Source organism: Mya arenaria, chromosome 12 (assembly GCF_026914265.1).
Source record: "Mya arenaria isolate MELC-2E11 chromosome 12, ASM2691426v1".
NCBI lineage: Eukaryota > Metazoa > Mollusca > Bivalvia > Myida > Myidae > Mya > Mya arenaria.
In genome coordinates this window covers 3681488-3704877 of record NC_069133.1, presented here as the reverse complement: position 1 = coordinate 3704877, position 23390 = coordinate 3681488, and the positions used below count along the sequence as shown (strand labels likewise).

The following is a 23390-nucleotide window of genomic DNA, read 5'->3' as shown; positions in this document are numbered from 1 at the left end:
TCCGACACAATTTTTTTTTAACATTTTGGTACTTTTTTTACAATTATGATTTTAAAGCGTAACACATTGTATTAGATAATTATCCAGAGATTCGTTACAGAAAAAACTGTTTTTGGTGCCAATCTGGTGTACAGTCCCTTTAACTTAAAATAAACCTACTATGCATTTGAGATCAAGTCAACAAACGCATTTGAAGAATATGTTACAAACAGAAAATAATAAAAATGATCAATGATGTTGCACTGAAGTATAATCAGGGGTAATTATAATTTTAACTATAATTGAATGTGTAAAAATTAATTTTTATTAAAAAAAATATAATGGTAAAACATTGCAAAACATTTACCCAATTACTAATAATCAAACAAAACTCCCTACCCAAAAACATTGAAGAAATTATTGATTGTATATGAGAAATTTGTAGCCAAGCAGCAAATTGTTTACAAAGCATCTCAGTGAGAATACAAAATATATATTATGTGTTTGTTACATCTCCCCACCCCTCAAAAAAGTTGCAAAAAGTTAATTTAGAACAGAAAATGTATTGCTTTCAATAAACTTTGCTTTCAAGAATTGGTGTTTGAAATAACAAAATGACAAATGAATCTGAATTTCAATTAATTATATATTTTAAACAGCTTTGCTAAAAATCAGGTATACACTAACGATTCCTGTTTAAGCCGTTGTCAGTTAAATATGCATGAATACATGTATTTTTAACAGTTCCCACACAGTGACCTTAATGTCTTACTTCTTGATAAAAAGGTTGTTGTTTTACGTCTGGTGGGAAATAAAATTGTTTGAATAAATAAATGTTTAAATTTTCTAGACTTTTAAAGGTCCAATATGTTATGACCTCTCATAACAGTTTTGACAGGAAGTATATTCTGAATTAAGCATGGAAATAGTCAAAAACAAATTTCCATATCATGGGACTTTCTTAAAGTTTAAACTTATCAAGGTGTAATTACGAACAAATGACTTCTAACCATTAAATAATATTTTAACCCTCAGGGTGATCGTAAAATAAATGATAAATTGCAAGTATAATCAACATTTAACAGAACAGAACAGATATTTTATTAAGACTTATACTAACGTACATCGTCTAATCACATAATAATTCGCTTAGATAAGTCATGTGTATGTACAAGGTAAGTTTTAAAGCTGAACAAATATTTGTGTAACAGGAGCGTTATTCAATTATTATAAACTCATATAAGATATAAAATGAACACGCAGTAGTGTAACAGCTTAATAAACAGGTTGTAAAAGAAAATGAACAGAATTATGCAGCATTGTTAAGAATACTGTTACGGATATATAGTTTTTCCTTAACGTATTTACAGAGCTTAATAAGCTCAAATCTATTAACAAAATTTAATAGTTGATGATATTTAAAAACGGAAGGGCGAACATAATAATGACGTTTAATGTATTTCTGTCTTATAACTAAATAACATGGGCATGTACATACAAAATGGTATCATCTTCAATATTAAGATGGTTACAAAACATACAGTAGCGTTCATTTCGCGGAGTATTATTTCTTGCATAACGTCCAGTTTGTATCCTTAATGGATGTACAGATAATCGTAATCTACAATTTGAAATATAAAGGCGGTATTTCCTTGGTAATATATTCAGAAATTCTTCATATTATACTGTATTTTAAATACCTTATACATATCAAGGACAGAGCTATTAGATAATGAACCATACCATTCCTGCTTAAATGTATCTATACATCTATACTACTCAAAATTTGATAGGGATCATGTTTTTAAATATAAAGTACATACGTATTTCAAGAAAACGATATATCAACACTAAATGTTATCAAATGGCATTGTTTCAGGTTTCAAATGTCATAAGATATCGGTACCAAACCAATTCCGTTCAAGCGTGACGGACTCCTAAACATGATCGGGGTCAAAAGCAGGCATATATCAGGTTGTCAACAAATTTGGAAAGTAAACAGAATACCTTTGAACTTTTCTTAAACCAATTTTAGTAGCGTGTGTGATGTCCACGAGAGTCAATAACAGCTTGACATCACCTCCGCATATTTCTGATAAGCCTCCGGAGCTGTTGCTGAGGGAGTCTGGCCCATTCCTCCTGGAGTGCTGTTCTGAGCTGATGAACCGTTGTTGGCTGGACTGGACGAGCAGAAACATAAACGTCCAGGATCTCGTTACAATAACGAACAGCCGTCAACCTACCGTTTTCAATTACGTGTAAGACTGTTTTCCCGTGCATGCTGATTCCGGCCCATACCATGACTGAGCCATTGCCATAACGGTCATGTTCGGCGACACAAACAGGAGCAAAACGTTCATTACGTCCCCTCCACACTCTGGAACGTCGATCTGTAAAGTCAATACAAAACTTTGACTCGTCTGTAAAAAGCACTGTGGTCCATTCGTTTAATGTCCATCCAACGTGTTGACGTGCCCAGTCCAAACGCTCCTGGATGTGGTATCGGGTCAATGGGATGCGAATTGCCGGTCGTCGTGCCATCAAGCCAGCACTATGCAAACGATTTCTGATGGTTTGCGTTGAAACTCTTACGTTTGTGGCGTTCTGGAAGTCATTACGTAACGAAGTGGCGTTACAAAAGCGGTAACGTCTGGCTATAACTGTAATGTAACGATCCTTTACGTCAGATGTAGCCTTTGCACGACCACCGCCATGTCGATGTTGAGCATTTCCATTCGTTTGATAACGATTCCACATCATGCAAACTACACTTTGTGACACATTCAGGTGTTCTGCCACAATCCTCTGAGACAACCCTGCCTCCAGCATTCCAATGCCAACATGCATTTCATCAGGAGTTAAACGTCTTCTGTTTGGCATTTTGAACACAATGTGGTAGATGATCCGAGCAAAAATCGAATACACGAAGCGAAAAAACAAGAAATGACCACATGTTTAAGTTGTTACATGTATGCCAAAAAGCCTTATTTCGTTGGTATGCAGTTTTCCGTGCCGCCCGTGCACGCGCTGGTAGCAATACAATCAAAATCATCGAAAATTCTAAAGGCCTACGAAGGGATAAAACTAATGCTTTGAAATTAAATAAGCATGCTTATTTGGTTAAGTTTTTACAAATAACTAATCAAGTGATCCTTATCAAATTTTGAGTAGTATATATTTAAATTCGTGACCAAATGCGTTTACGTTTACATTTTGTACATTATCAAATATATGTGTAAACAATAATAATTAAGAAGTTTTTTAACATTGGAAACCCCATTGGTATATCCTTTATTACTATCAGCTACTGCTTGTAGATATACGACAAGTAACAATATATTATTAGTATTAGCTATTTTCAACCAGTACTTAATTATATTTAACCGGGGCTCTTCGGGCTTGAGGTGTTTACGGAAGTGTATGTTTTTAATCTTTAGGAAAAGGAAAACTAGACATATAACTCTTTTAAGTTTTTAATTTATTCTCTACAACACCCCTTTAATTACAATTACAAACTGTAATAAATAAACCAATGCAAGATTTTAAACCGCTTTTTGGTCCTTTGGAGCGAGATGGTGTTACAAGGGTTCGGGACCCTTCACTAGCTCAACTCCCAGATTATAATTTAATAGGGTGTTAAATATACATACAAATAAACATTGTCAAAACAATATAATTATAATGAATATAAAATAACAATAAATATATCTTTTGTATGTATTATCTTATAATTTTATAAGAACATGGAAGGGACATAATAGCATTAACAAAACACTAATACTAAAAACTAATACTAAAGGACATGTAAAGCTACAAATATGTAAAGCTAGGAGCCACATGAAATGATGACAGAAATATGAAATGTAAGTTACTTTAATATATATTAAAAGCATGATTTAAGTGGACTATTACATTCCTCCTTTGTTAATTTAGAAAAACAATTTCGTTAATTATAATTATTATCGTAAATTGTGACAGAAACATATATTTCAAGTAATATGATGCAATACTTCATCGATCAGAATTCGAGCATAACAGTAAAGTAACTGTCAATTTCTGTAACAATATATACATATTTAACAAATACATCAAAATAAATCCCACATTTATATCAACTCCTCTATTGTAAATCCAGTGAAAAATCAAGGTCACTATAGTCCTACTCCTCTTCAATTGGAATGTCCATGATGAGTCTCAGTGGCGGTTCGTCAACCATTTTGGGTGAATGGATTGGTTTCGTAACGCCCATTGGAGGTATGTATGTGTGGTTAATTTTGAGATCTTTTTCAAAATGTTCACATAAAGTGTTCCTGGTGTGTTTTCTAGCAGCAGTTGAAGTACTAAACTTCTTGTTGCACATCTTACAAATAAACACCCGCAAGAATGGCCGATGCATCCGGTTCCAGTGTTTCGTATATTGGGGTAGCGAAGGAAATTCTTTCTTCTCGCTACAGCCAGAAACTGGACACGCATAATTTCCGTTCGCCGGAAAAACCTGCCGCTTACCGCTCATCGCCATTTCTTACTGAAGTTATATATATTGACATATATAATAATAAACATACACAAAATACACAAAAGTGGTATTATAATATGGTTAATAGTATTTGTTTTAAACAAATTGTAACCATCACATGTTTTTGAAACAAAACATTATATTAAACCAAAAATGCATATATACTATTTAATGATGCATTTGTTTAAGTTCTTATAGTGTAATATTATACATGCTTTACATGTTTTACACGCACACATATGTATTTATGCAAAATATTCTAGTAATCTCATTATTTACACATAGAACACACCCTTTTCATTAAACAATACTTTTTTCTTTATTTTTAGATCACAATTGCCAATTTTACCCATTCCACATATTCAGATATACATTCTGTTTCAGGGGCACCATGTGGCGGACCAACCATTACATCAATGGGCAAATCTATATCTCGACCTAACATGACTTTGTTCGGAGTGCAGCCAGTACTGCTATGCTGTGTAGCACAATAGGCAGCCATAACATATGGAAGATGATCATTCCAGTCATCCTGATTTTCATTGACAGACATCTTCAACATAGAAATCACCGTACGGTTACACCGTTCAATCATGCCATCAGACTTCGGATTGTAAGCACACGTTCGAGTCGTTTCACTGCCCAAGAGTTCACACAAGGAGGAAAATAGCCTAGATTCAAAGTTCCTGCCCTGATCAGTGTGTATCTGAGAAGGAAAACTAAATTACAAGAACACCTGAGTAACCAAGATGTCTGCTACTGTGAATGTAGTCTGATTTGGCATTGCAAAAGCCATTTTCCATTTACTAAAATAGTCTCCACAAACTGAAATATACTCGTTGCCATTTTTGCTTTGTCTTAAGGGACCTACTATGTCAAGTGCGAAAATCTGCATTACTCGAGTGGGTTTTATTTGTGACAGTTCATGTTTCCCTAACCCTGGGCCAGGTTTGCCACTAGCACAGAAATCACATTGTTTAATCCACAGAGCAACATCATCATTCATTCCCGGCCAGAAAAAGCGGCGCTTAATGGTTTCAAGAGTTCTGTCCCTTCCTAAGTGCCCAGCATATCTTTGTTAATGTAATTCAGTGAAAATAATGTTCCTAATCTCCTGTGGAGCAACAAGAACAAGTACAGAATTCCCGGAAGATTCAACATGCCTGTAATACAACACAGAATTCTCGATAACCAACATCTCCCAGCAATGCCACAGCTTGACAACATTCGGCTCGGGAAAAAGTCAACTCCGACTTTTCAGGTTTACCCTGATGAACAGATTTTAAATGTAAAATTTCGGAAATGACTTTGTCTGAACTTTGTAGCTTATGTATTTGTTCAGTTAACCAATTTGTTATCCAGTTAGGCATGCATTTATCTGTTAGATCTACATCTACTTCGGTATCCCCTTTTACCATATCTGATACTATATTTGTGAAATTCACCCCACTGTTTTCTAAACTATTCTTGACAAACGTTTGGTTTCCTTTGCTACACTCACTACACTTGCCAAATGTGCATGGCCTTTTAACTATCCTAGTTAGACTATCCCCATTTTGGTGTTTTGAACCTTCCCTGTATACGATTTCATATTCGTACGCCTCAAGAATATTGAACCATCTTGCTAGGAGACCTTCAGGTTCCTTAAAACTCCCCAAAATTGACAAGCTCTTGTGATCTGTCCTAACAATGAACTTCCTTTCCAACAAAAAGTGTTTATATATCTGCACAAAATGAATCACTCCTAATAACTCTTTTTTGTGGTACAGTAGTTTTGCTAGGCAGCATTTAGGGTTTTACTACCATAAGCCAAAACTCTCTCTTCCCCATTTTGCATTTGTGATAATACCCCAGAAATTGTATCTAAACTTACATCTGTATCTAGTATAAAATCACCTCCTTTTTCATCAGGGTACCCAAGTATTGGTGCATTTATCAGACGTTGTTTTAATTGCTCAAATGCCACTTGTTCAGCCTCACCCCATTTAAATTTACAATTTTTCTTGGTTAACCTAGTCAATGGAAGAGAAATTTCCGAAAAATCAGGAATCATCTTCCGATAGTACCCGCAAATCCCTATAAATGACCTCACTTCCTGCTTATTTTGTGGACGTGGCCAATCTTTAACAGCACTTATTTTCTGTGGATCACATGTAATTCTCTTTTTGGACACCAAATGGCCTGGAAAAACAAGCTCTGTTCTAAAAAGTTTACATTTACTAGGTTTTAACTTAAGATTTGCCATCTTAAATCTCTCCAAAACAAGTCTCAAGTTCTCTAATGCCACATCAAAAGTTTTCCCCAAAATACAAACATCATCCAAGTACACCAAACGTTTTTCATAGTGCAATCCTGCTAAAATATGTTCGACTATTCTTTCAAAACTCGCAGGAGCATTTTTGAGGCACATTGGACAAACTTTGAACATAAATTGCCCTCTTCCTGGAATTCTAAAGGCTGTTTTTTGAGCATCAAACATTTTTAACTTTAATTGCCAGTATCCACTTGCTAGATCTAAGCTTTGGTAATAGTAACTATTTGACAGCTGATCCAATGTCTGATCTATTCTCGGTAAGGGATATGCATCAAAAACAGTTACAGAGTTAAGACCTCTCAAATCTACACAAAATCTAATAGTGTTATCCTTTTTCTTCACTAGACATATACCCGAAGCCCATGGACTATGACAAGGCTCAATAACACCATTATCCAACATCTTGTCCAATTCTCTATCAACTGTATCTTGCAAATGTATAGGCATTCTTCTAGTTTTACATTGTACAGGCTTTGCATCCCCCGTGTTGATGAAATGTTCAACTATATCAGTTTAACCTAATTTACCATCTGGACCTAAGAAAGCATCCTCATATTGTGTAAGTAAATGCTTAACTTTTTGTAATTGATCTGAGCTTAAATCTGGTGACATGCCCTCAAGAACTGGTTGCAAATGTTCTGGCACTGAAGTGTTTTCTACATTATTGCAAGAATTATCAGACACAATTTCTCTCTGTACAGCCTCTACCCAAAATAGTGTCACTCTTCAAACTAACTGTATTATCAGTCATGTTCATGACTGAAATAATCACATGACTTTCCTCGTTTCTAATCAGAGACCTTGCAATAAACAAACCATCTTTAACATGACTAAGTGTGGGTTCGAGTATGCCAACTTTTGCTTCACAGTTGCCATTAACATATACAGGAATGTACATTTCTGATTTTGCAGGGATTTTAACTGATTCTATAGCATGAATTCTTCCACAAATTGAAGATTGATCTTTATGCAACTTAACCTTGCCTAATTTGGTTTTAAGCATTTTCTTAGCAATCTTAACACTAGCATTCTGAGCCTCAATGAAATCCATACCTAAAATCCCATATGATTCAGCCACATTTGCTATTATAAACTCATGCTCAAAAAAATATGCTCAATCTGAAATGTCATTCTACATTTTCCTATAAGTTCTATCTGATCCCCATTTGCTGCAACTAATGTCCTATCAGGAGGCTCTAATGGAGGTTTGTCTGTCAAAGCATCATATCTACATTTGTTCAAAAGGGAAACGTTACTTCCTGTATCAACTAGCACACTTCCTTTCACACAATGATCAAATGAAGCTCTCACATTTAAAGTTTAACAAGTTTGATGCAACATGACTTGACTGAATCCATTCCCAAGTGAACCTTTTTATTCCCTTCCCTAACATGAATAGATTCCTCTATGACCTTGACCCCTTCCTTAACAGGATCAATTTTTCCTACTTGCTCTCTAGTAGTCTCCTCTATCCTGGAAATTTCAGAACCTCCCATATCACCCCCTTTACCACTAGACACATAAGCAATATCAGGTTTTGATGCAACATAAGTTTTGGGTTCAGGTGTCATCAATGTTATACTAGCTTTTGAAACAAATCTGTCTACCACTACCCCGATATTCTCTATTATCTCCTTTTCTGTTGGCCTTTTGTCAACAAGGACCATGTTTTCGGCCTCTCACTTGGTCCTTGTTAGTTTTCCTGATTATGTCTTGATTTGGGACATCTTGATTCGACATTTGTGGAGAGTATTCCCCACAATTTGAGCAAATAATTTGTTTCTGATTCTTATAACTATCTTGTTACTGTAACTGTTCTAACCAACGCCTCGACCTCTTTGAATTTGTCCATCACCCTAATTCTGTTGCCTACCATCAAAATAATCTCCCCTATTCTGTTGCCTACCATCAAAATAATCACCTATTTTCTGTTGCCTACCATCAAAATAATCACCCCCATTCTGTTGCCTACCATCAAAATAATCACCTCTGTTCTGTTGCCTACCATCAAAATAAACACCCCTATTTTGTTGCCTACTGTCTGCCAAAACTTTCAATTTCTCTTCCAACAATGGTCCTAACTTTTGATCTATAATATTGGTCATGGCCTCTTGCATATCTTCTAGTGTACAGTATGAACCTAGAGATGAAGAACGAAGTAATGAAACTTGTTCTGACTGAACCTCAGTGGGTTTCCTTATTTTGTCCAGTGAACCACACAACGCACAATACTCAGTAGCTAAGCTTATTGCTTCATCTAAAGATTTTGGATGGCCAAATTGTACTTGTTTCTGTAATTCAAAATGTTCCAATCCATTAATGTTTTGATCCACTCAACAAGTTTCCAAGGATCCATGTAAGGAAAAACCCTTTACCCCAATCATCTAACGTCGAACCCAAAATCTGAAACGGAATCATTCTTATATCGTTTCCTATTCCTGAATTCACACTTATAGGCCAAACCCCTTTCATTAGGACAGAATCTTTACTCCAGTCCAGCTTTGATGTACTCATAATCATTTAATCTATCGTCCCTGATGGTACTCAAAAGTTTCTAGGCTTCCCGCATCAAGTTAATGGCTAGCATGCAAGCTTGATGAATTTCCCATTTATTCTACTTTGCAACCCTTTCAAAATGTACAATGTAGTCTGGCCATTCTGTACCTTTCCCATCAAATTTATCAGGCTCATTTTCTTTAGACGGTCTGCTAGTCCCCATCATATTATGAGAAGGATAATAAATATTTCTGTCAATTTGTCTAGTGTTATTCACTAAAGTCCTTGGAGACAACTCATACTGTTTCTCAAAATACCTATTAGGCAAATTTCCACCTGACAAACTATCATCATAATGTCGACCATTATCAAAAGAAACACTTTCGCTCTTCTAAGGCAAATTTAAAAAATATGTATCAAATCTCACCTCTTTCTTATTTGTACTGCCCACCTCAATACTATCCTCAAAGTGTTCAGCCCTATCAGGAGTATACTTTGATGCCATAATCACTCAACTAGATCACAATGCTTGATTGAATACCAGTACAAGTAAAACCAGTTACCATAAACAATGTGTACTATTTCTCAATATAATATATGTTGTGTAACAATATACCACCTTTCTTAATCCTCTCAATCTAATATCTGAAGCCTAGTGAACAATAATATTTTCAAGGCATAAGGTTCAAGTAAATAAGTATATTCGACAATTCCGAATATAATAATCCTCTAGAAATGATACTTGTATACTTTTAACAAGTAATAGCACTACTACATTAATTTTTACTCAACATTTGTATCATTATTATTTAATTTAACTTGAACCTTTGGGTTAATCAATTTAATTATCCTTTTCCTAAGAGAATATATTTACCTCATACACACTCGTCTTCCTTCCTCCTCTGCTCTGGTTCACGTCATGTACCTCGTCTTGTCACCCGATTGGTCACGGCACCAATGTAACCGGGGCTCTTCGGGCTTGAGGTGTGGACGGAAGTGTAGGTTTTTAATCTTAAGGAAAAGAAAAACTAGACATATAACTCTTTTAAGTTTTTAATTTATTCTCTACAACACCCCTTTAATTTCAATTACTGTAGTACTTGGTACTGTAGGCTTTGAGCAGACGCTTGTGTTGAAGCAATATGGGGCAATATGGTCGTAGAGGTACCAGCGCCATTTGGCATCCAGTCCTTTCAGCTGGATTCGCTCAGGATAGTCTCTGAGCTGGGCAATAGATGCGGGCTTGCCAACTTGAACCTCTATCTTATTGTCCTTGGCATGCTCTCTCACAAATACGCTGAAGGGCTTGTCGGCTGCAATCCTGCAAAACAATGATGATATGTGCAGTACCTGGTGTTTGTAACAAATTGCACACATTGCAACATTTGCTTTAAAGGGGCTGTACTCCGTATGATAAAATAGCGAAAAAAAAAAGAAAATTGTCGAAAACTGACATAAACTTGGCAACGATGTGTACAATGCATTTAAACTTACTAACTGAAGTACCACATAGTTTACAATTAATTTAAGTTAAGCAATTATTTCCTATTTTACATACTGGGTATGTCTACCAGGTAGAATTCATTCCTTATGCGTGATTGGCTAGTCGGTGTTATCACGTGATATTACCGAGGTAGGTGTATAGCTTAATTATGTCAACCAATTAGAGTAGGCCGTTGTAGCTCAGTAGATAAAACGCTAGACTGCAATTTTGGCGACACAGGTTCGAACCCGGTCTCCGACACATTCTTTTTTACATTTTTGTACTTTCTTTTACAATTATGATATCAAAGCCTAACACATTCTATTAGATAATTGTCCTGAGATTTGTTACAGAAAAAAACTTTTTTTGGTGACACACATTTTGGTGTACAGTCCCTTTAATATCAAAATAAATCTCTGAAAAAATGGTATAGTATAAAAAAGAGGGCCATTATGGCCCTAAATCGCTCACCTGAGTAAAAGAGTTTAACCTTTGTTATTAATATAGCTTGTTTCTCAAAGAATATTGAACAAGAGCTGTCAAAGTATGTGACAAATGCCCCCCAATGTGACAATGATCTATGAACAAGTACATAAAAAGTTAATCTTGCCTTTATGTGTCAAATACATATTGTAAGTTATATTAAATTGCCTCTGAGCATAGAAAAAACACACAATCATACTAAATGACAGCCAACACTCTTTATGTCCTCATATTCAGCATTCCATTGTGAATAAACACTGTGTATCTTTCACCTTAGAGGTAGGGACATGGGTCTTGCACACGACACGTTGTCTTGGTATGTCGAAAACATATGGCAAGTCATTTTAAAATTTGTCCATATAAGAGTAAGTCACAGCGCGGACACGACAGCCTATATTTTCCTTCAGGTTGCCATGGCAACCAGAGTTCTGCATGGAATTAAGTTTTTTGAACAATTATGAAAAAGCACCAACCAAGGATCATTCCTATGAAGTTTCATCAAATTTGTCCAAGCGGTTTAGGAGAAGAAGATGATTGTAACCAATTGTTGACACTTTTCCTTTAGGTTGCCATGTCAACCAGAGTTCTACATGGAATTAATTTCTTTGAACAATTTTGAAAAAACACCAACCAAGGATCATTCCTATGATGTTTCATCAAAATTGTCAAAGCGGTTTAGGAGAAGAAGATGATCATAACCAATTGTTGACACTTTCCTTTAGGTTGCCATGGCAACCGGGCCAAACAAAATTATGTGAACAAATTTAAGAGAGGTCCATGCAAGGACACTTCAAACCAAATTTGCTGAAGATCTATAAAGGGGTTCATGCGAAGAAAATGTTAAGTTTTTTTATTAATTTTAGCTCTGGTGGCCCTTAAAAGGGGCCAAACAAAATTATTTGAAAAGACCTGACAGAGGCCCATGCTAGGATGCTTCAGACTTGAAGATCCATCAAGCAGTTAATAAGATCAAGTTGTTTAAAGGTTTTTCTATTTTTTTTGCTCTGGTGACCCCTAAAAGGGGCCAAACAAAACCATTTGAACAAAGTTGAGAGAGGACCATGTAAGGATGCTACATATCAAGTATGGAGTCATTCTGACCTTTACTTTCAGAGGAAAAGATGTTTAAGTGACAAGACAATGTAAAAACAAATGACCCCTGAGCAAGGCCAATTTGACCCCGGGACAATAATTTGAATACCTTTGGTGTAGGTCCACTAGGTAACACTATATACCAAATATGAAAGCTCTAGGTCTTATATTTTGGAGAAGAAGATTTTTAAAGTTTTATTATATAAGACTATATAAAAATATTGAAAACCTAAGCATATGAACACGGGGCGTGGCCAATTTTGACCCCAGGGCTAAAGTTTGAACAATCTTAATAGTGGTCCGATAAACAATGCTTCATACCAAATATCTAAGGCCTTCGCCTTTTGGTTTCGGAGAAGAAGATTTTATAAGTTTTCATCATATACATATATAAGGAAACCCATGACCGCCCGGGCGGGGCCATTTTTTGACCCCAGGGCCAAAGATTGAACAATATTGGTACAAGTCAACTAGATGATATATCATGCCAAATATCTAAGCTCTTGTCATTACTTGATTTTACGTATGTATCTATATATATATATTTGTTATTAATTGTTGTATGTGGCCCATATTGAAAATTGGTATGTGTACTAGATATGTTATCCAGTTTAAATTAAGACGTTACTTGTCTTTGTGAGTTCGGAGAAGATTTTTTAAGTTTTCACTATAACACATATAGAGAAAACCCATCAGCCCCGGGGTGTGGCAAATTTTGACCCCAGGGCCATAATTTGAACAAACTTTGTAGAGGTCCACTAGACGATGAAATATGCCAAATATCTAAGCTCTAAGCCACTAAGTTCAGAGGAGATGATTTTTGAAGTTTTCACTATAAACATATAGAAAAAACCCATGACCCCCGAAGGGGGTGGGGCCAATTTTGACCCCAAGGCCATAATTTGAACAATCTTTGTAGAGGTCCACCAGACGATGAATCATGCCAAATATCTAAGCTCTAGTCCAAGTATGTTCAGAGGAGAAGATTTTTGAAGTTTTAACTATAAACATATAGAGAATACCCTAGCCCCCCTAGGCGGGGCCAATTTTGACCCCAAGGCCATAATTTGAACAATCTTTGTAGAGGTCCACTAGACGATGAATCAAGCCAAATATCTAAGCTCTAAGCAACGTAAGTTCAGAGGAGATTTTTGAATTTTTTTAATATAAACATATAAAGAAATCCCATGACTTCCCGGGGCGGGGCCAATTTTGACCACAGGGCCTTAATTTGAACAATCTTGGTAGAGGACCATTTGGTGATCCTACCTACATATATCAACGGCCTAAGCCTTGTGGTTTGGGAGAAGAAGAGTTTTAAAGTTTTTCCTTTCCATTGCCATGGCAATCAGAGTTCTGCATGGAATTCAATTCTTTGAACAATTTTCAAAGGGGACCACCCAAGGAACATTCCTGTGAAGTTTGGATGAAATTGGCTAAGCGGTTTACGAGGAGATGTCGTTTAAAGTAAAAGTTTACGGACGGACGGACGGACGGACGACGGACGGACGCCGGACAAATTGTGATCACAAAAGCTCACCTTGTCACTATGTGACAGGTGAGCTAAAAATGTTTCATACACAGGCAGCGATACTTCTACAATTATTAAGTTTTACCTGAAGTGATGGTACTTCTTCAGGTTTGGAATTGGCTTCAGGAGCTTCCTGGTATACTCCAACCAGTCATAGAATAAAACTGGTTTGGCAGGGCCATCAATAAGCTGTGGAGTGTTGTGTCCACTGCGAGATGATAGCCGTACTGTTTCAGCCACTTCCTCCATTGTTTCAGCAGTGCGCTGCCTCCATTTGGTCTAACATAAATAAACATGTCATAGTTACTATGTTATAACAAAAAAATATTTAACACAATCTTGTTTAACATCATAAGGTATTATGTATAACTTCAGTGTTTAATTCATGCACCAAACATCCATAAAATTAAATACAACTTCCTTGTGGCATAATTCCAATAGATGATAAAGAATATTTTCATTATGTGCCTAGAACTGTTATAAAATGACATAGTTGTTAAGATGAGCTATTTATTGTATGCGCACCAATGATCATTTCTGAACTGATGTCATTGAAAAATATTTTGCATACTGACGTTTTATTTGGAGGTGATAGCTGACCAAAGTTTCAATAGAGTGAAACATTTATATTTGTTATTTCACTGTTTTAAAATCTGGGTAACTGAAAGCAATATCAGTCTAACAATAGAAAAAAGAGCACCAAATTTAAAGAAATTTATTTTTACATCTACCTTCCACAGATCAAAATGCCAGTCCGGACTGAACTTTGTGTGCCCTGTTTCCATCAAACTAAACTCTATAATTTAATGCAGGCCCTTCAGAACACACCAGACACCATACCTTAAACATAGAATTACATATGATTTATTGAACTGACAGTCTTCATATGACATATAGGAAAGTTAATAAGAACATAACTAAGCCAGAACTAATATATAAGATAAATGAATATTTTGAGATAACTGATTACAGGATCCTGACATAACTGGCAAAAACCTATAAATGTTAGTCTGTCCTGTTAATCTAATACTGTAATGTTTCAATATGCAGTACACATGATATATACTTGAACACTGTTTTGTCAACATACCCAATGACCGCATTGTTTTTATTTTGCCCAACACAGTTGTCCATATGCATGCATGCGGATTCTTCCCCATAGGACAGTTCTTGGAAATGGTGGTGCAGCATAGATACAACACTGTTTGCCCCCTTGCCCACATCACATATTCTTCATCAATCAGATAAAATATCTGTGACCCTGAAAAGACAGAAACAACTTAAAATATAACTGATATATTAATCCTGTACTTTTATGTTCAAGTAAGAACTTTCATTTTGGTTATATTAAGGATTTAAACAAGAGCATCTCAGAATGAATGTGAACGCTCCTCTGTTCTATTTAATGAATTAACAAAACATGAAAGTTTTGAATTTAACCTATAAAAAATCAGAAAGTGTAATAAACATTAACCATTTCAATATAACAAAATTTACCTAAGGATTCACAGCACACCCCAAAGCAGCCGCACTTCCTGGCAGTTTTGAAGAATATAGGCCCCACTTGCTGTTCATAGAGTAAAACACTTGCTGGGCATAGTCGAAACTGTAATGGATTGAAGTTCTGTGTGCAGCAGGGGCTTGACCTGAAATTGTACATTTGAACATAAGATTTCCAAAAACTATCTAATTACTGACATGCGAATTGCACAAAGGTATTCATAGTGTATTTAAATGTCTTTAATATGTTATACCTTTGAAATCTGCAATTATGACCTTGATCTATACATGCCAGTTGCAACTAGTTGAAGCATGAACAGAATAATAATTGTGATGGGAATCTGTTTTTTCTTGATTATTTTCATTGTGTATCATTTCTTTTCAAAGAAGAATCAGCCAGAGCCTGAGAGGTAATTAAAAACTTTCATGAAAGAGATATCTGTAACAAGGACAGTAGCACAAATGTATTGCAATTTCAAATATATTTATGTTTTCTTTCATTACTTTCAGCCAAACATAAATTATTTATTTATTAACCTCATAAAGTATAAAACAACGACTGTATAGGAGTGGTCTATACCGGGCCAATACATTTATTCAATGATCATACACGCAATGGTTTCATGAGGAAAAAATTGAACACTGAATGTGGCATCGATCGACCAATTTTCTGATGGTTTAACTGGCCCGGTACAACCTGATATGACGAAAACACATGGACAAACGGCTTTTATACCAGCCGTTTGGTTATATAAACCCACTGACCATTACCATATATGGCAATAGTCGGAAATACCCCCCCCCCCCCCATATATGGTAATTATCGTAAATACGATTTATTCCGAACAGAAAATAAATATATTTATGTTTTCTTTCAATACTTTCAGCCAAACATAAATTATTTATTTATTAACCTCATAAAGTATAAAACAACGACTGTATAGGAGTGGTCTATACCTGGCCAATACATTTATCGAATGAAAAAGAACGGGAAAAACCCGATTTGTATAAACATTATTTTAGTTACTCAACTTTAAGTAACTGACTTCTTGTATTTTTCATTTTCCCTGATGTAAATATCTTTAGAAATCTCTGATCTCCATCGACCATGTTTTTTTTAATTAATCTATCTGGTACGCCCCTTCCAGAAGCTGTTGTCGCACCTACCGACCTAATCGAATGCAATCCGTATTTAGAACTATCTAATCCTAAAATTGTAAGAGTTTTAACAAATATTTGTCTTGCTGTTGTATATGAAATATGCTTCCCCTTTCTTAATCTATGTGTATTATCTTTCTTGGAAAAATAAACGTTTCTAAACAAAAATTCATCTGAATCTTCTGAAAGCTGTGCTGAATCCATGTACATTCGTAAACAATTCACAGGACAAATATCGCTATCTGTCTTGGCAATTATAACGAGGTATCCCTATTTTTATTGATCATTCTTTGATTGTCTTAACAGCACTTCTATGCAATCTTCTTTAAAAACAATATCAGAACATCTTAAGGAAACTACCTCGCTAAATCTGAAAAACCCGAAAAACCTCAAAACTGACATGGTCACAAAACGTTTCTTTATCAGACAAGAATCGTTCCCAAAATATTTAACAATATTAACAATATCGTTTTTTTTCCCCATTGGTTCCTTTGATATGTTTGTTTTACCAACTGATCTCAAAATACCTTCTTTGACAATACGCACTAAACTGAAAGAACAAGGATCAACAAAATCACTGATTTTATGGGCATAGGAAATGCTATAAACAATTGCATTTAATTTTGATTCCGAACAAATACTATTTTCCATAGATGATAAATATAATGCAACAGTGTAATCTGTACTTGGAACTGCTGTAAATTCGTATTTGTTACACCATTTGCAAAACAGTTTGAAATGATTTTCGTAACTTTTGATAGTATTTTCAGATTTTGTTTTTTGACCCAACTTCTTAATATGTAATTCAATAAATAATAGTATTGCAATGATAATTTTGCCAAAATATAATAGTTACGCCTCTTTAAACTAGTACCACCATAACTAACAAAATCCGTCTTATTCCGAGACAACGGTCGCCATGAACAAAATCTGTCTCATTCCGAGACAACGCTTGCCATGAACAAAAAACTGTCTCATACCGAGACAACGCTCGACATGAGCAAAATCCGTCTCATTCCGAGACAACGATCGCCATGAGCAAAATCCGTCTCATTCCGAGACAACGCTCGAAGTAAGCAAAATCTGTCTCATTCCGAGACAACGCTCGCCATGAGCAAACCTGTAATCATAAGCATAGAATCACGTCATGAGCAAACGATTCAATTCAAAGACACCTCTCATCATAGGCAAACCCTCACTTGTCATGTCAATTAATCACATTCACATTAGTCACTCCTCGTGAGCAAACGATCGCATGCATAATCATCGCTCGTCATAAGCAATTAATCGCCTTCAGAAACGTATCTCGTCATGAACCAAAACATTCGCATTAATTTCATACTAATTACTCTTGTGAGCAACACATCATCTTACAACAACGTCAAAACAACTTGATAACTAAAACAAACTGAAAACTTTACTGAATGTCGCTATGTATACCAAAACAAAATACGGTGCATTTAAATATGATTACAACATACATCAAGCTAAATAACGCGCACAAACAGCGAACACGTACGTTGACCCAGTATATTAACGAACGCTTATACTAAGAATACCTTAAACATTTGCAACGATTCTAATTGCCAATACCTTACTAGAAAACCTTCTAGAATTGAAAACGCATTTCTTGTTACCATTGTGTGTAAAAATGTTTTGCCCTTTGCCAAATTCCATAATGTCACAAACGTAATCTTTCTGGACATAATTAGCATTGAACAACATAGGCCAAAAAACCGAACTAGGCCACTTAGGAACAATAAGCGTAGCAGATGCATTACAATGCAAAACATGCAAAATGGCCTTAGAAACTAGACATATGGGTGGCACCAGCCAATTATTGTCATTGCCCCAATCTTGAGTAAAACAGTCTACTGCTTCCGACTCATAGTCCATAAACAAGGAATTGTATCTCTTGGTTTTCCTGTTTTTGCATGTAGCAAAGCGATCTACATCATGCTGTCCCCAAATACTATCTACATAGCTAAAAAACTCGTCGGTGACTTCCCACTCATCAGTGTTGGATAGTTTGCTTATATTATCCGCAACTTCATTTAACTCTCTCGGAATCCACTGAATACGCAGATCTATCTTAAACTTCAAGCAAATGTCAAATATGCGTAAAGATTCTTGTTGTAACTCTACTTTGGTACATCCACACTGAACGATATGAACGCACGACTGGGAATCAGAAAACCATTTTACCGTTTTACCATTTAACATATTGCCATAAATATCTAATGCAAGTTTGACAGCCCTTAATTCTCTAAAAGTAGAACTTTTGACTACTTCCTCTTCCGACCATTTAGAGCGAAAAACGCTGTTTCTACAATTCACTACATAAGCGCCCGAACCCGAATGGGAAGCGTCGGAATATACAAACACTTCAACTGGCGAATACGGAGCTAGAATTCTAACGTTAGATTTCTGTAAATTCAACTACCAAAATTCCAATTCCTTAAGAAACGGGTGTCCTTCAGGAATTTTCATACAAACATCCCAAGAACTACGGCTTTCTATCAAAATATATAAAAACCTAGTCATTAACCTCACAATGTTGCCTAAAACTGGTTTCATAGAAATAATTTTGCCAACGCATTTTGCTAAACATCTCGCTGTGACTGAACTGTAATTTCTAAGAACGTGTTCAATGTTTGATAAACAATCTAGTACTCTCTTTTCCGGAATACTTATACAAAATGCTATACTATTCCAAAATATACCTATCCATTCAATGCTTTGAACTGGATTCCAAACTGGCTTTTCGTTGTTTATGATGAAACCAGCCTTAATGAGACTATCCTGTACATATGAAGCATCTGTCAGCGTCCTTTCTAACGATTTATTTGTGCCCCATCCCCGACAACAAGCGCAATCGTCTGAATGGTATAAATAGACACTAGTTTGTCAGCAAACTTTGACTTTGAAAACATTTTATTTCTGAATTAATTAAGGGCCGGCAGCGACGCATTCGTGGATTGGGAAGGTAAAAACTAAAACGTTTGAAATACAGGTTTTATTTAGCTTTGAGGAACAATTTTGGGGGAGTGAAACATTTATTCTTGGCGACATATTTTGGGTTAGTAAGGAGATAAACACATTTTACAAAATAGAAAGATTTTGTATTAAAAGCAATCACAATATTAAGGAAAGGTCTGACGACATAATTACAGGTACTTCGTTTTTATGTCAAAATGCACAAGACTACTATTCAACAATGTCTTGAGAGATCTTGATGATACCTTCTCAAATTAAAAAGTTATTCAGAGAAGTAAAGCAATTTCGTGGAAGAAATTAATTTTATTTCCGAATTAAACATCTAATTTCCTACCAGCAGTAAGGACTCTAATAACGCTGACCAGTTGAAAGTTGTTCTTTATAAAACTCTAAGTTACTCGCATGTACTCTAACATATCTTAATTATTCAAGTTTACATATGCATTTATTACACAAAGGTTAAATTCTGCACATGTTTCCTTTTTTGCCATTGTTGCATCTCTTTTTTTTATTAATACTGTTTATAGCAATTAATTCACGACAAGGCATCAATGAATAAAATGTTGATAAACAACAACGTGTAATGTCACAATGCCCGTATAAAATAAAAAAAAATCTACATTTCCATTACCCCTGAAGTTTTAGTTTTAATCAATTTCAGCTTGCAGAAACGAGAACTTCGCCGATGGCAAATGATCATCCTGCAAAAAGATGCCAGACACTCAGAACATCATTATGGTTCTGCCATGGTCCTCCTGAAGAAAAAAGACCGTTTATTTAGTTTAAAATTCATTACCATCCCTATGCCTCATAAACTACAAACCTTATTCTTATTTTTTTTTTAATTCACTGATCATTCTCACAGATTACATAATTTGCTATCTCATAATATTTGTAACATTTGCATCTGTGTGCTATTTTGCAACTGTACTATTTACATTTCTGCTTGCCATATTTTTAAGATAACAATTATCTGTCATCAGCTGCATTGCCTTTGCATTCACAATTTTTGTCAATCGCTGCATGTACACATTCTTAATATGCAACCTAACAAAAATGACACAATCCATGTGCACATCTGTCTAAGCTTCATTCCTGTTATTGCTTAAAACAATGTCAAAAACATAAAAAAAAACATATAACTTATTAACAAAATTATTAACATTTCAGATTATCAGCTCATATTTGTTACTTTAAATAAAAAAAAACTTGCTATTTATCATTCCTGACAGAACATTTATTAACAACACCAGTTAAATTTTTCTATGAAACAACATTAGTATTTGCACTTTTTACCTTTAACAGTTGCAATTCACTCCTAACGGCAATTGACATTGCAACTTTTGCAAACGTTAGTATTTGAACTTTCGCTTTTTGTTTACAAATGCTTCCCACGGGTGCAAATCACTTCTTTAGGCTATTTACATTGCAACTTTTGCCAACCTTAGTATTTAAATTTGCTTTTTGTTTACAAATGCTTCCCACAGGTGCAAAAAAACATCTTACAGCTTTTGACATTGCAACTTTTGCCAACCTTAGTATTTGAATTTCGCTTTTTTGATTACAAATGCTTCCCACATGTGCAAAAAACATCTTACGACTATTGACATTGCAACTTTTGCCAACCTTAGTATTTGAATTTCGGTTTTTGTTTACAAATGCTTCTCACATCACTCATAATGGCTATTGACATTGTAACTTTTGCTAACCTTAGAATTTGAACTTGCAAGTTTTGTTAACAAATACTTCCCACAGGTGTAAATCACTCTTGACAGCTATTGGCATTGAAAATAATTTAATTTTGCCAACCTTACTATTTGAACTTTCGATTTTTGCTAATAAATACTTCCCATAGTTGCAAATCACTCTTGTCAGCTTTTGACATTGCAAATTTTGCACACCTTAGTATTTGAACATTCGATTTTTGCTAACAAATACTTTCCAAAGGTGCAACTCATAATGGCTATTGAAATTGCAACTTTTGCACACCTAGTATTTGAACTTTCCATTTTCGATTACAAATATTTCCCACAGGTGCAAATCACTTCTTACAGAACAGAACAGAACAGAACATTTATTGTTAACTTGAAAATAATTTAATTTTGCCAACCTTACTATTTGAACTTTCGATTTTTGCTAATAAATACTTCCCTTCGTTGCAAATCACTCTTGACAGCTATTGACATTGCAAATTTTGCACACCTTAGTATTTGAACATTCGCTTTTTGCTAACAAATACATTCCATAGGTGCAACTCATAATGGCTATTGAAATTGCAACTTTTGCACACCTAGTATTTGAACTTTCCATTTTCGATTACAAATACTTCCCACAGGTGCAAATCACTTTTTACAGAACAGAAAATTTATTGTTAACTTGAAAATATACAGTTTATCGTCATTACAATACCATAACACATAGCATGGCAATAGTTGATAAATGCGAGAGTGCATTATACATGTATACATATACATAAATTATCAATGATTTCAACATGTTAAAATCAATAAAGTTCAGCATTATTATTCAAAGCATTGTACCGTAGCTTTTACAGCTATTGAAATTGCAAATTTTACCCACCTTAGTATTTGAACTTTTGATTTTTGCTAACAAATACTTTGCACAAGTGCAAATCCCTCATAATGGCTATTGAAACAACCACTTTTGCACAACTTTGTGTTTGAACGTTTGATTTCCACTTACAAATACTGTGCACAGGTGTTAATCACTCTTTAAATACTAAATATGGACACACCAACTTTTGCTCGGTTTAGTATTTTTTACTTTTGAACATGTTGAGCAAACTTTGAACAGGTGCATTTGATCTATTGTATCAACCATTGACACAACAACTTTTTGCAAACCTCATATTTGAACTTTCTGCATTTTGACACCAATATTAACACTATGTGCACATTGATACACAGATTGCTTTTAAATATGTTATTTCATGGACATTATTTTAACTTTGTATGTGTTAATTTAATCAGTAAATATATAGCTAAATATGTACAATTATGTTTCATATATTTTTCTAAAAATGCAGTATCATTTAAAGCCCACACCAAATTAATGTTTAGTTCCTCGGATTTTTGCCAAAAAAAAATTGGAGCGAGCGAGCGAAATTTTTTTTTAATTTTTTTGTCAGTTTTCATAAAAACCGAAGCGAGCGAAGAGCGAAAAATATATTTTTCCTTGTATTCAATATAAATAAGAAAGATTGTTCAAAATAATTACCCTTAAACCTATTTAAATGCCATCTTCAAATGTCGGAATACATACTATTTATTCATCTGTATGTAGTACAAACATTTTATGGATAAATCTTATTTCTTATATAATTAAAACGTACTTTGATATGACGACCATTCATAATAATAAATAACCCTGCTTTAAGTAAAATGACATAACTTGATTTTGGATTTGTAAAATGTATCACAGGAAATGCAATGACATGTGCTTATTAAAACAAAAAGAACAAGGGTATTTTTCAGAGTACTTTTTTGGTTATTTAAATGTTTTTATGCACCAGCCAATTGTATATGCCCCCCCCCCTAAGTCCGGAATAGCGGGGACTTTGACTTCCGGTCCCTCAAAACCCGGGTAAAATACCCGACCTGCAGGGACACACTGCTGGTAAAATCCCTGCCAAATGGCCCTCAACCCCGAATACCTATGTAAGGCCCATTCCCGACTATTTTCAATAAGAAGACAAAACCACATTCACTAGGCACTGAGGGGCCACCTGAAAGGTAAAACACAGCCCATTGCCTCTGCTGTCCCCGGTATACCCCTGGAACAAGGCCGAGGGGTGGGCGGGGCAGTGGTTACAATTGACAAG

The 23390-nt window shown here is 35.1% G+C and overlaps 1 pseudogene; it reads right to left on the bottom strand.

Moving 5' to 3' along the window:
* Nucleotides 1-10370: 10370 nt before the first annotated feature.
* On the bottom strand, nucleotides 10371-16504 carry LOC128211668 (uncharacterized; annotated as a pseudogene).
* Nucleotides 16505-23390: the final 6886 nt, after the last annotated feature.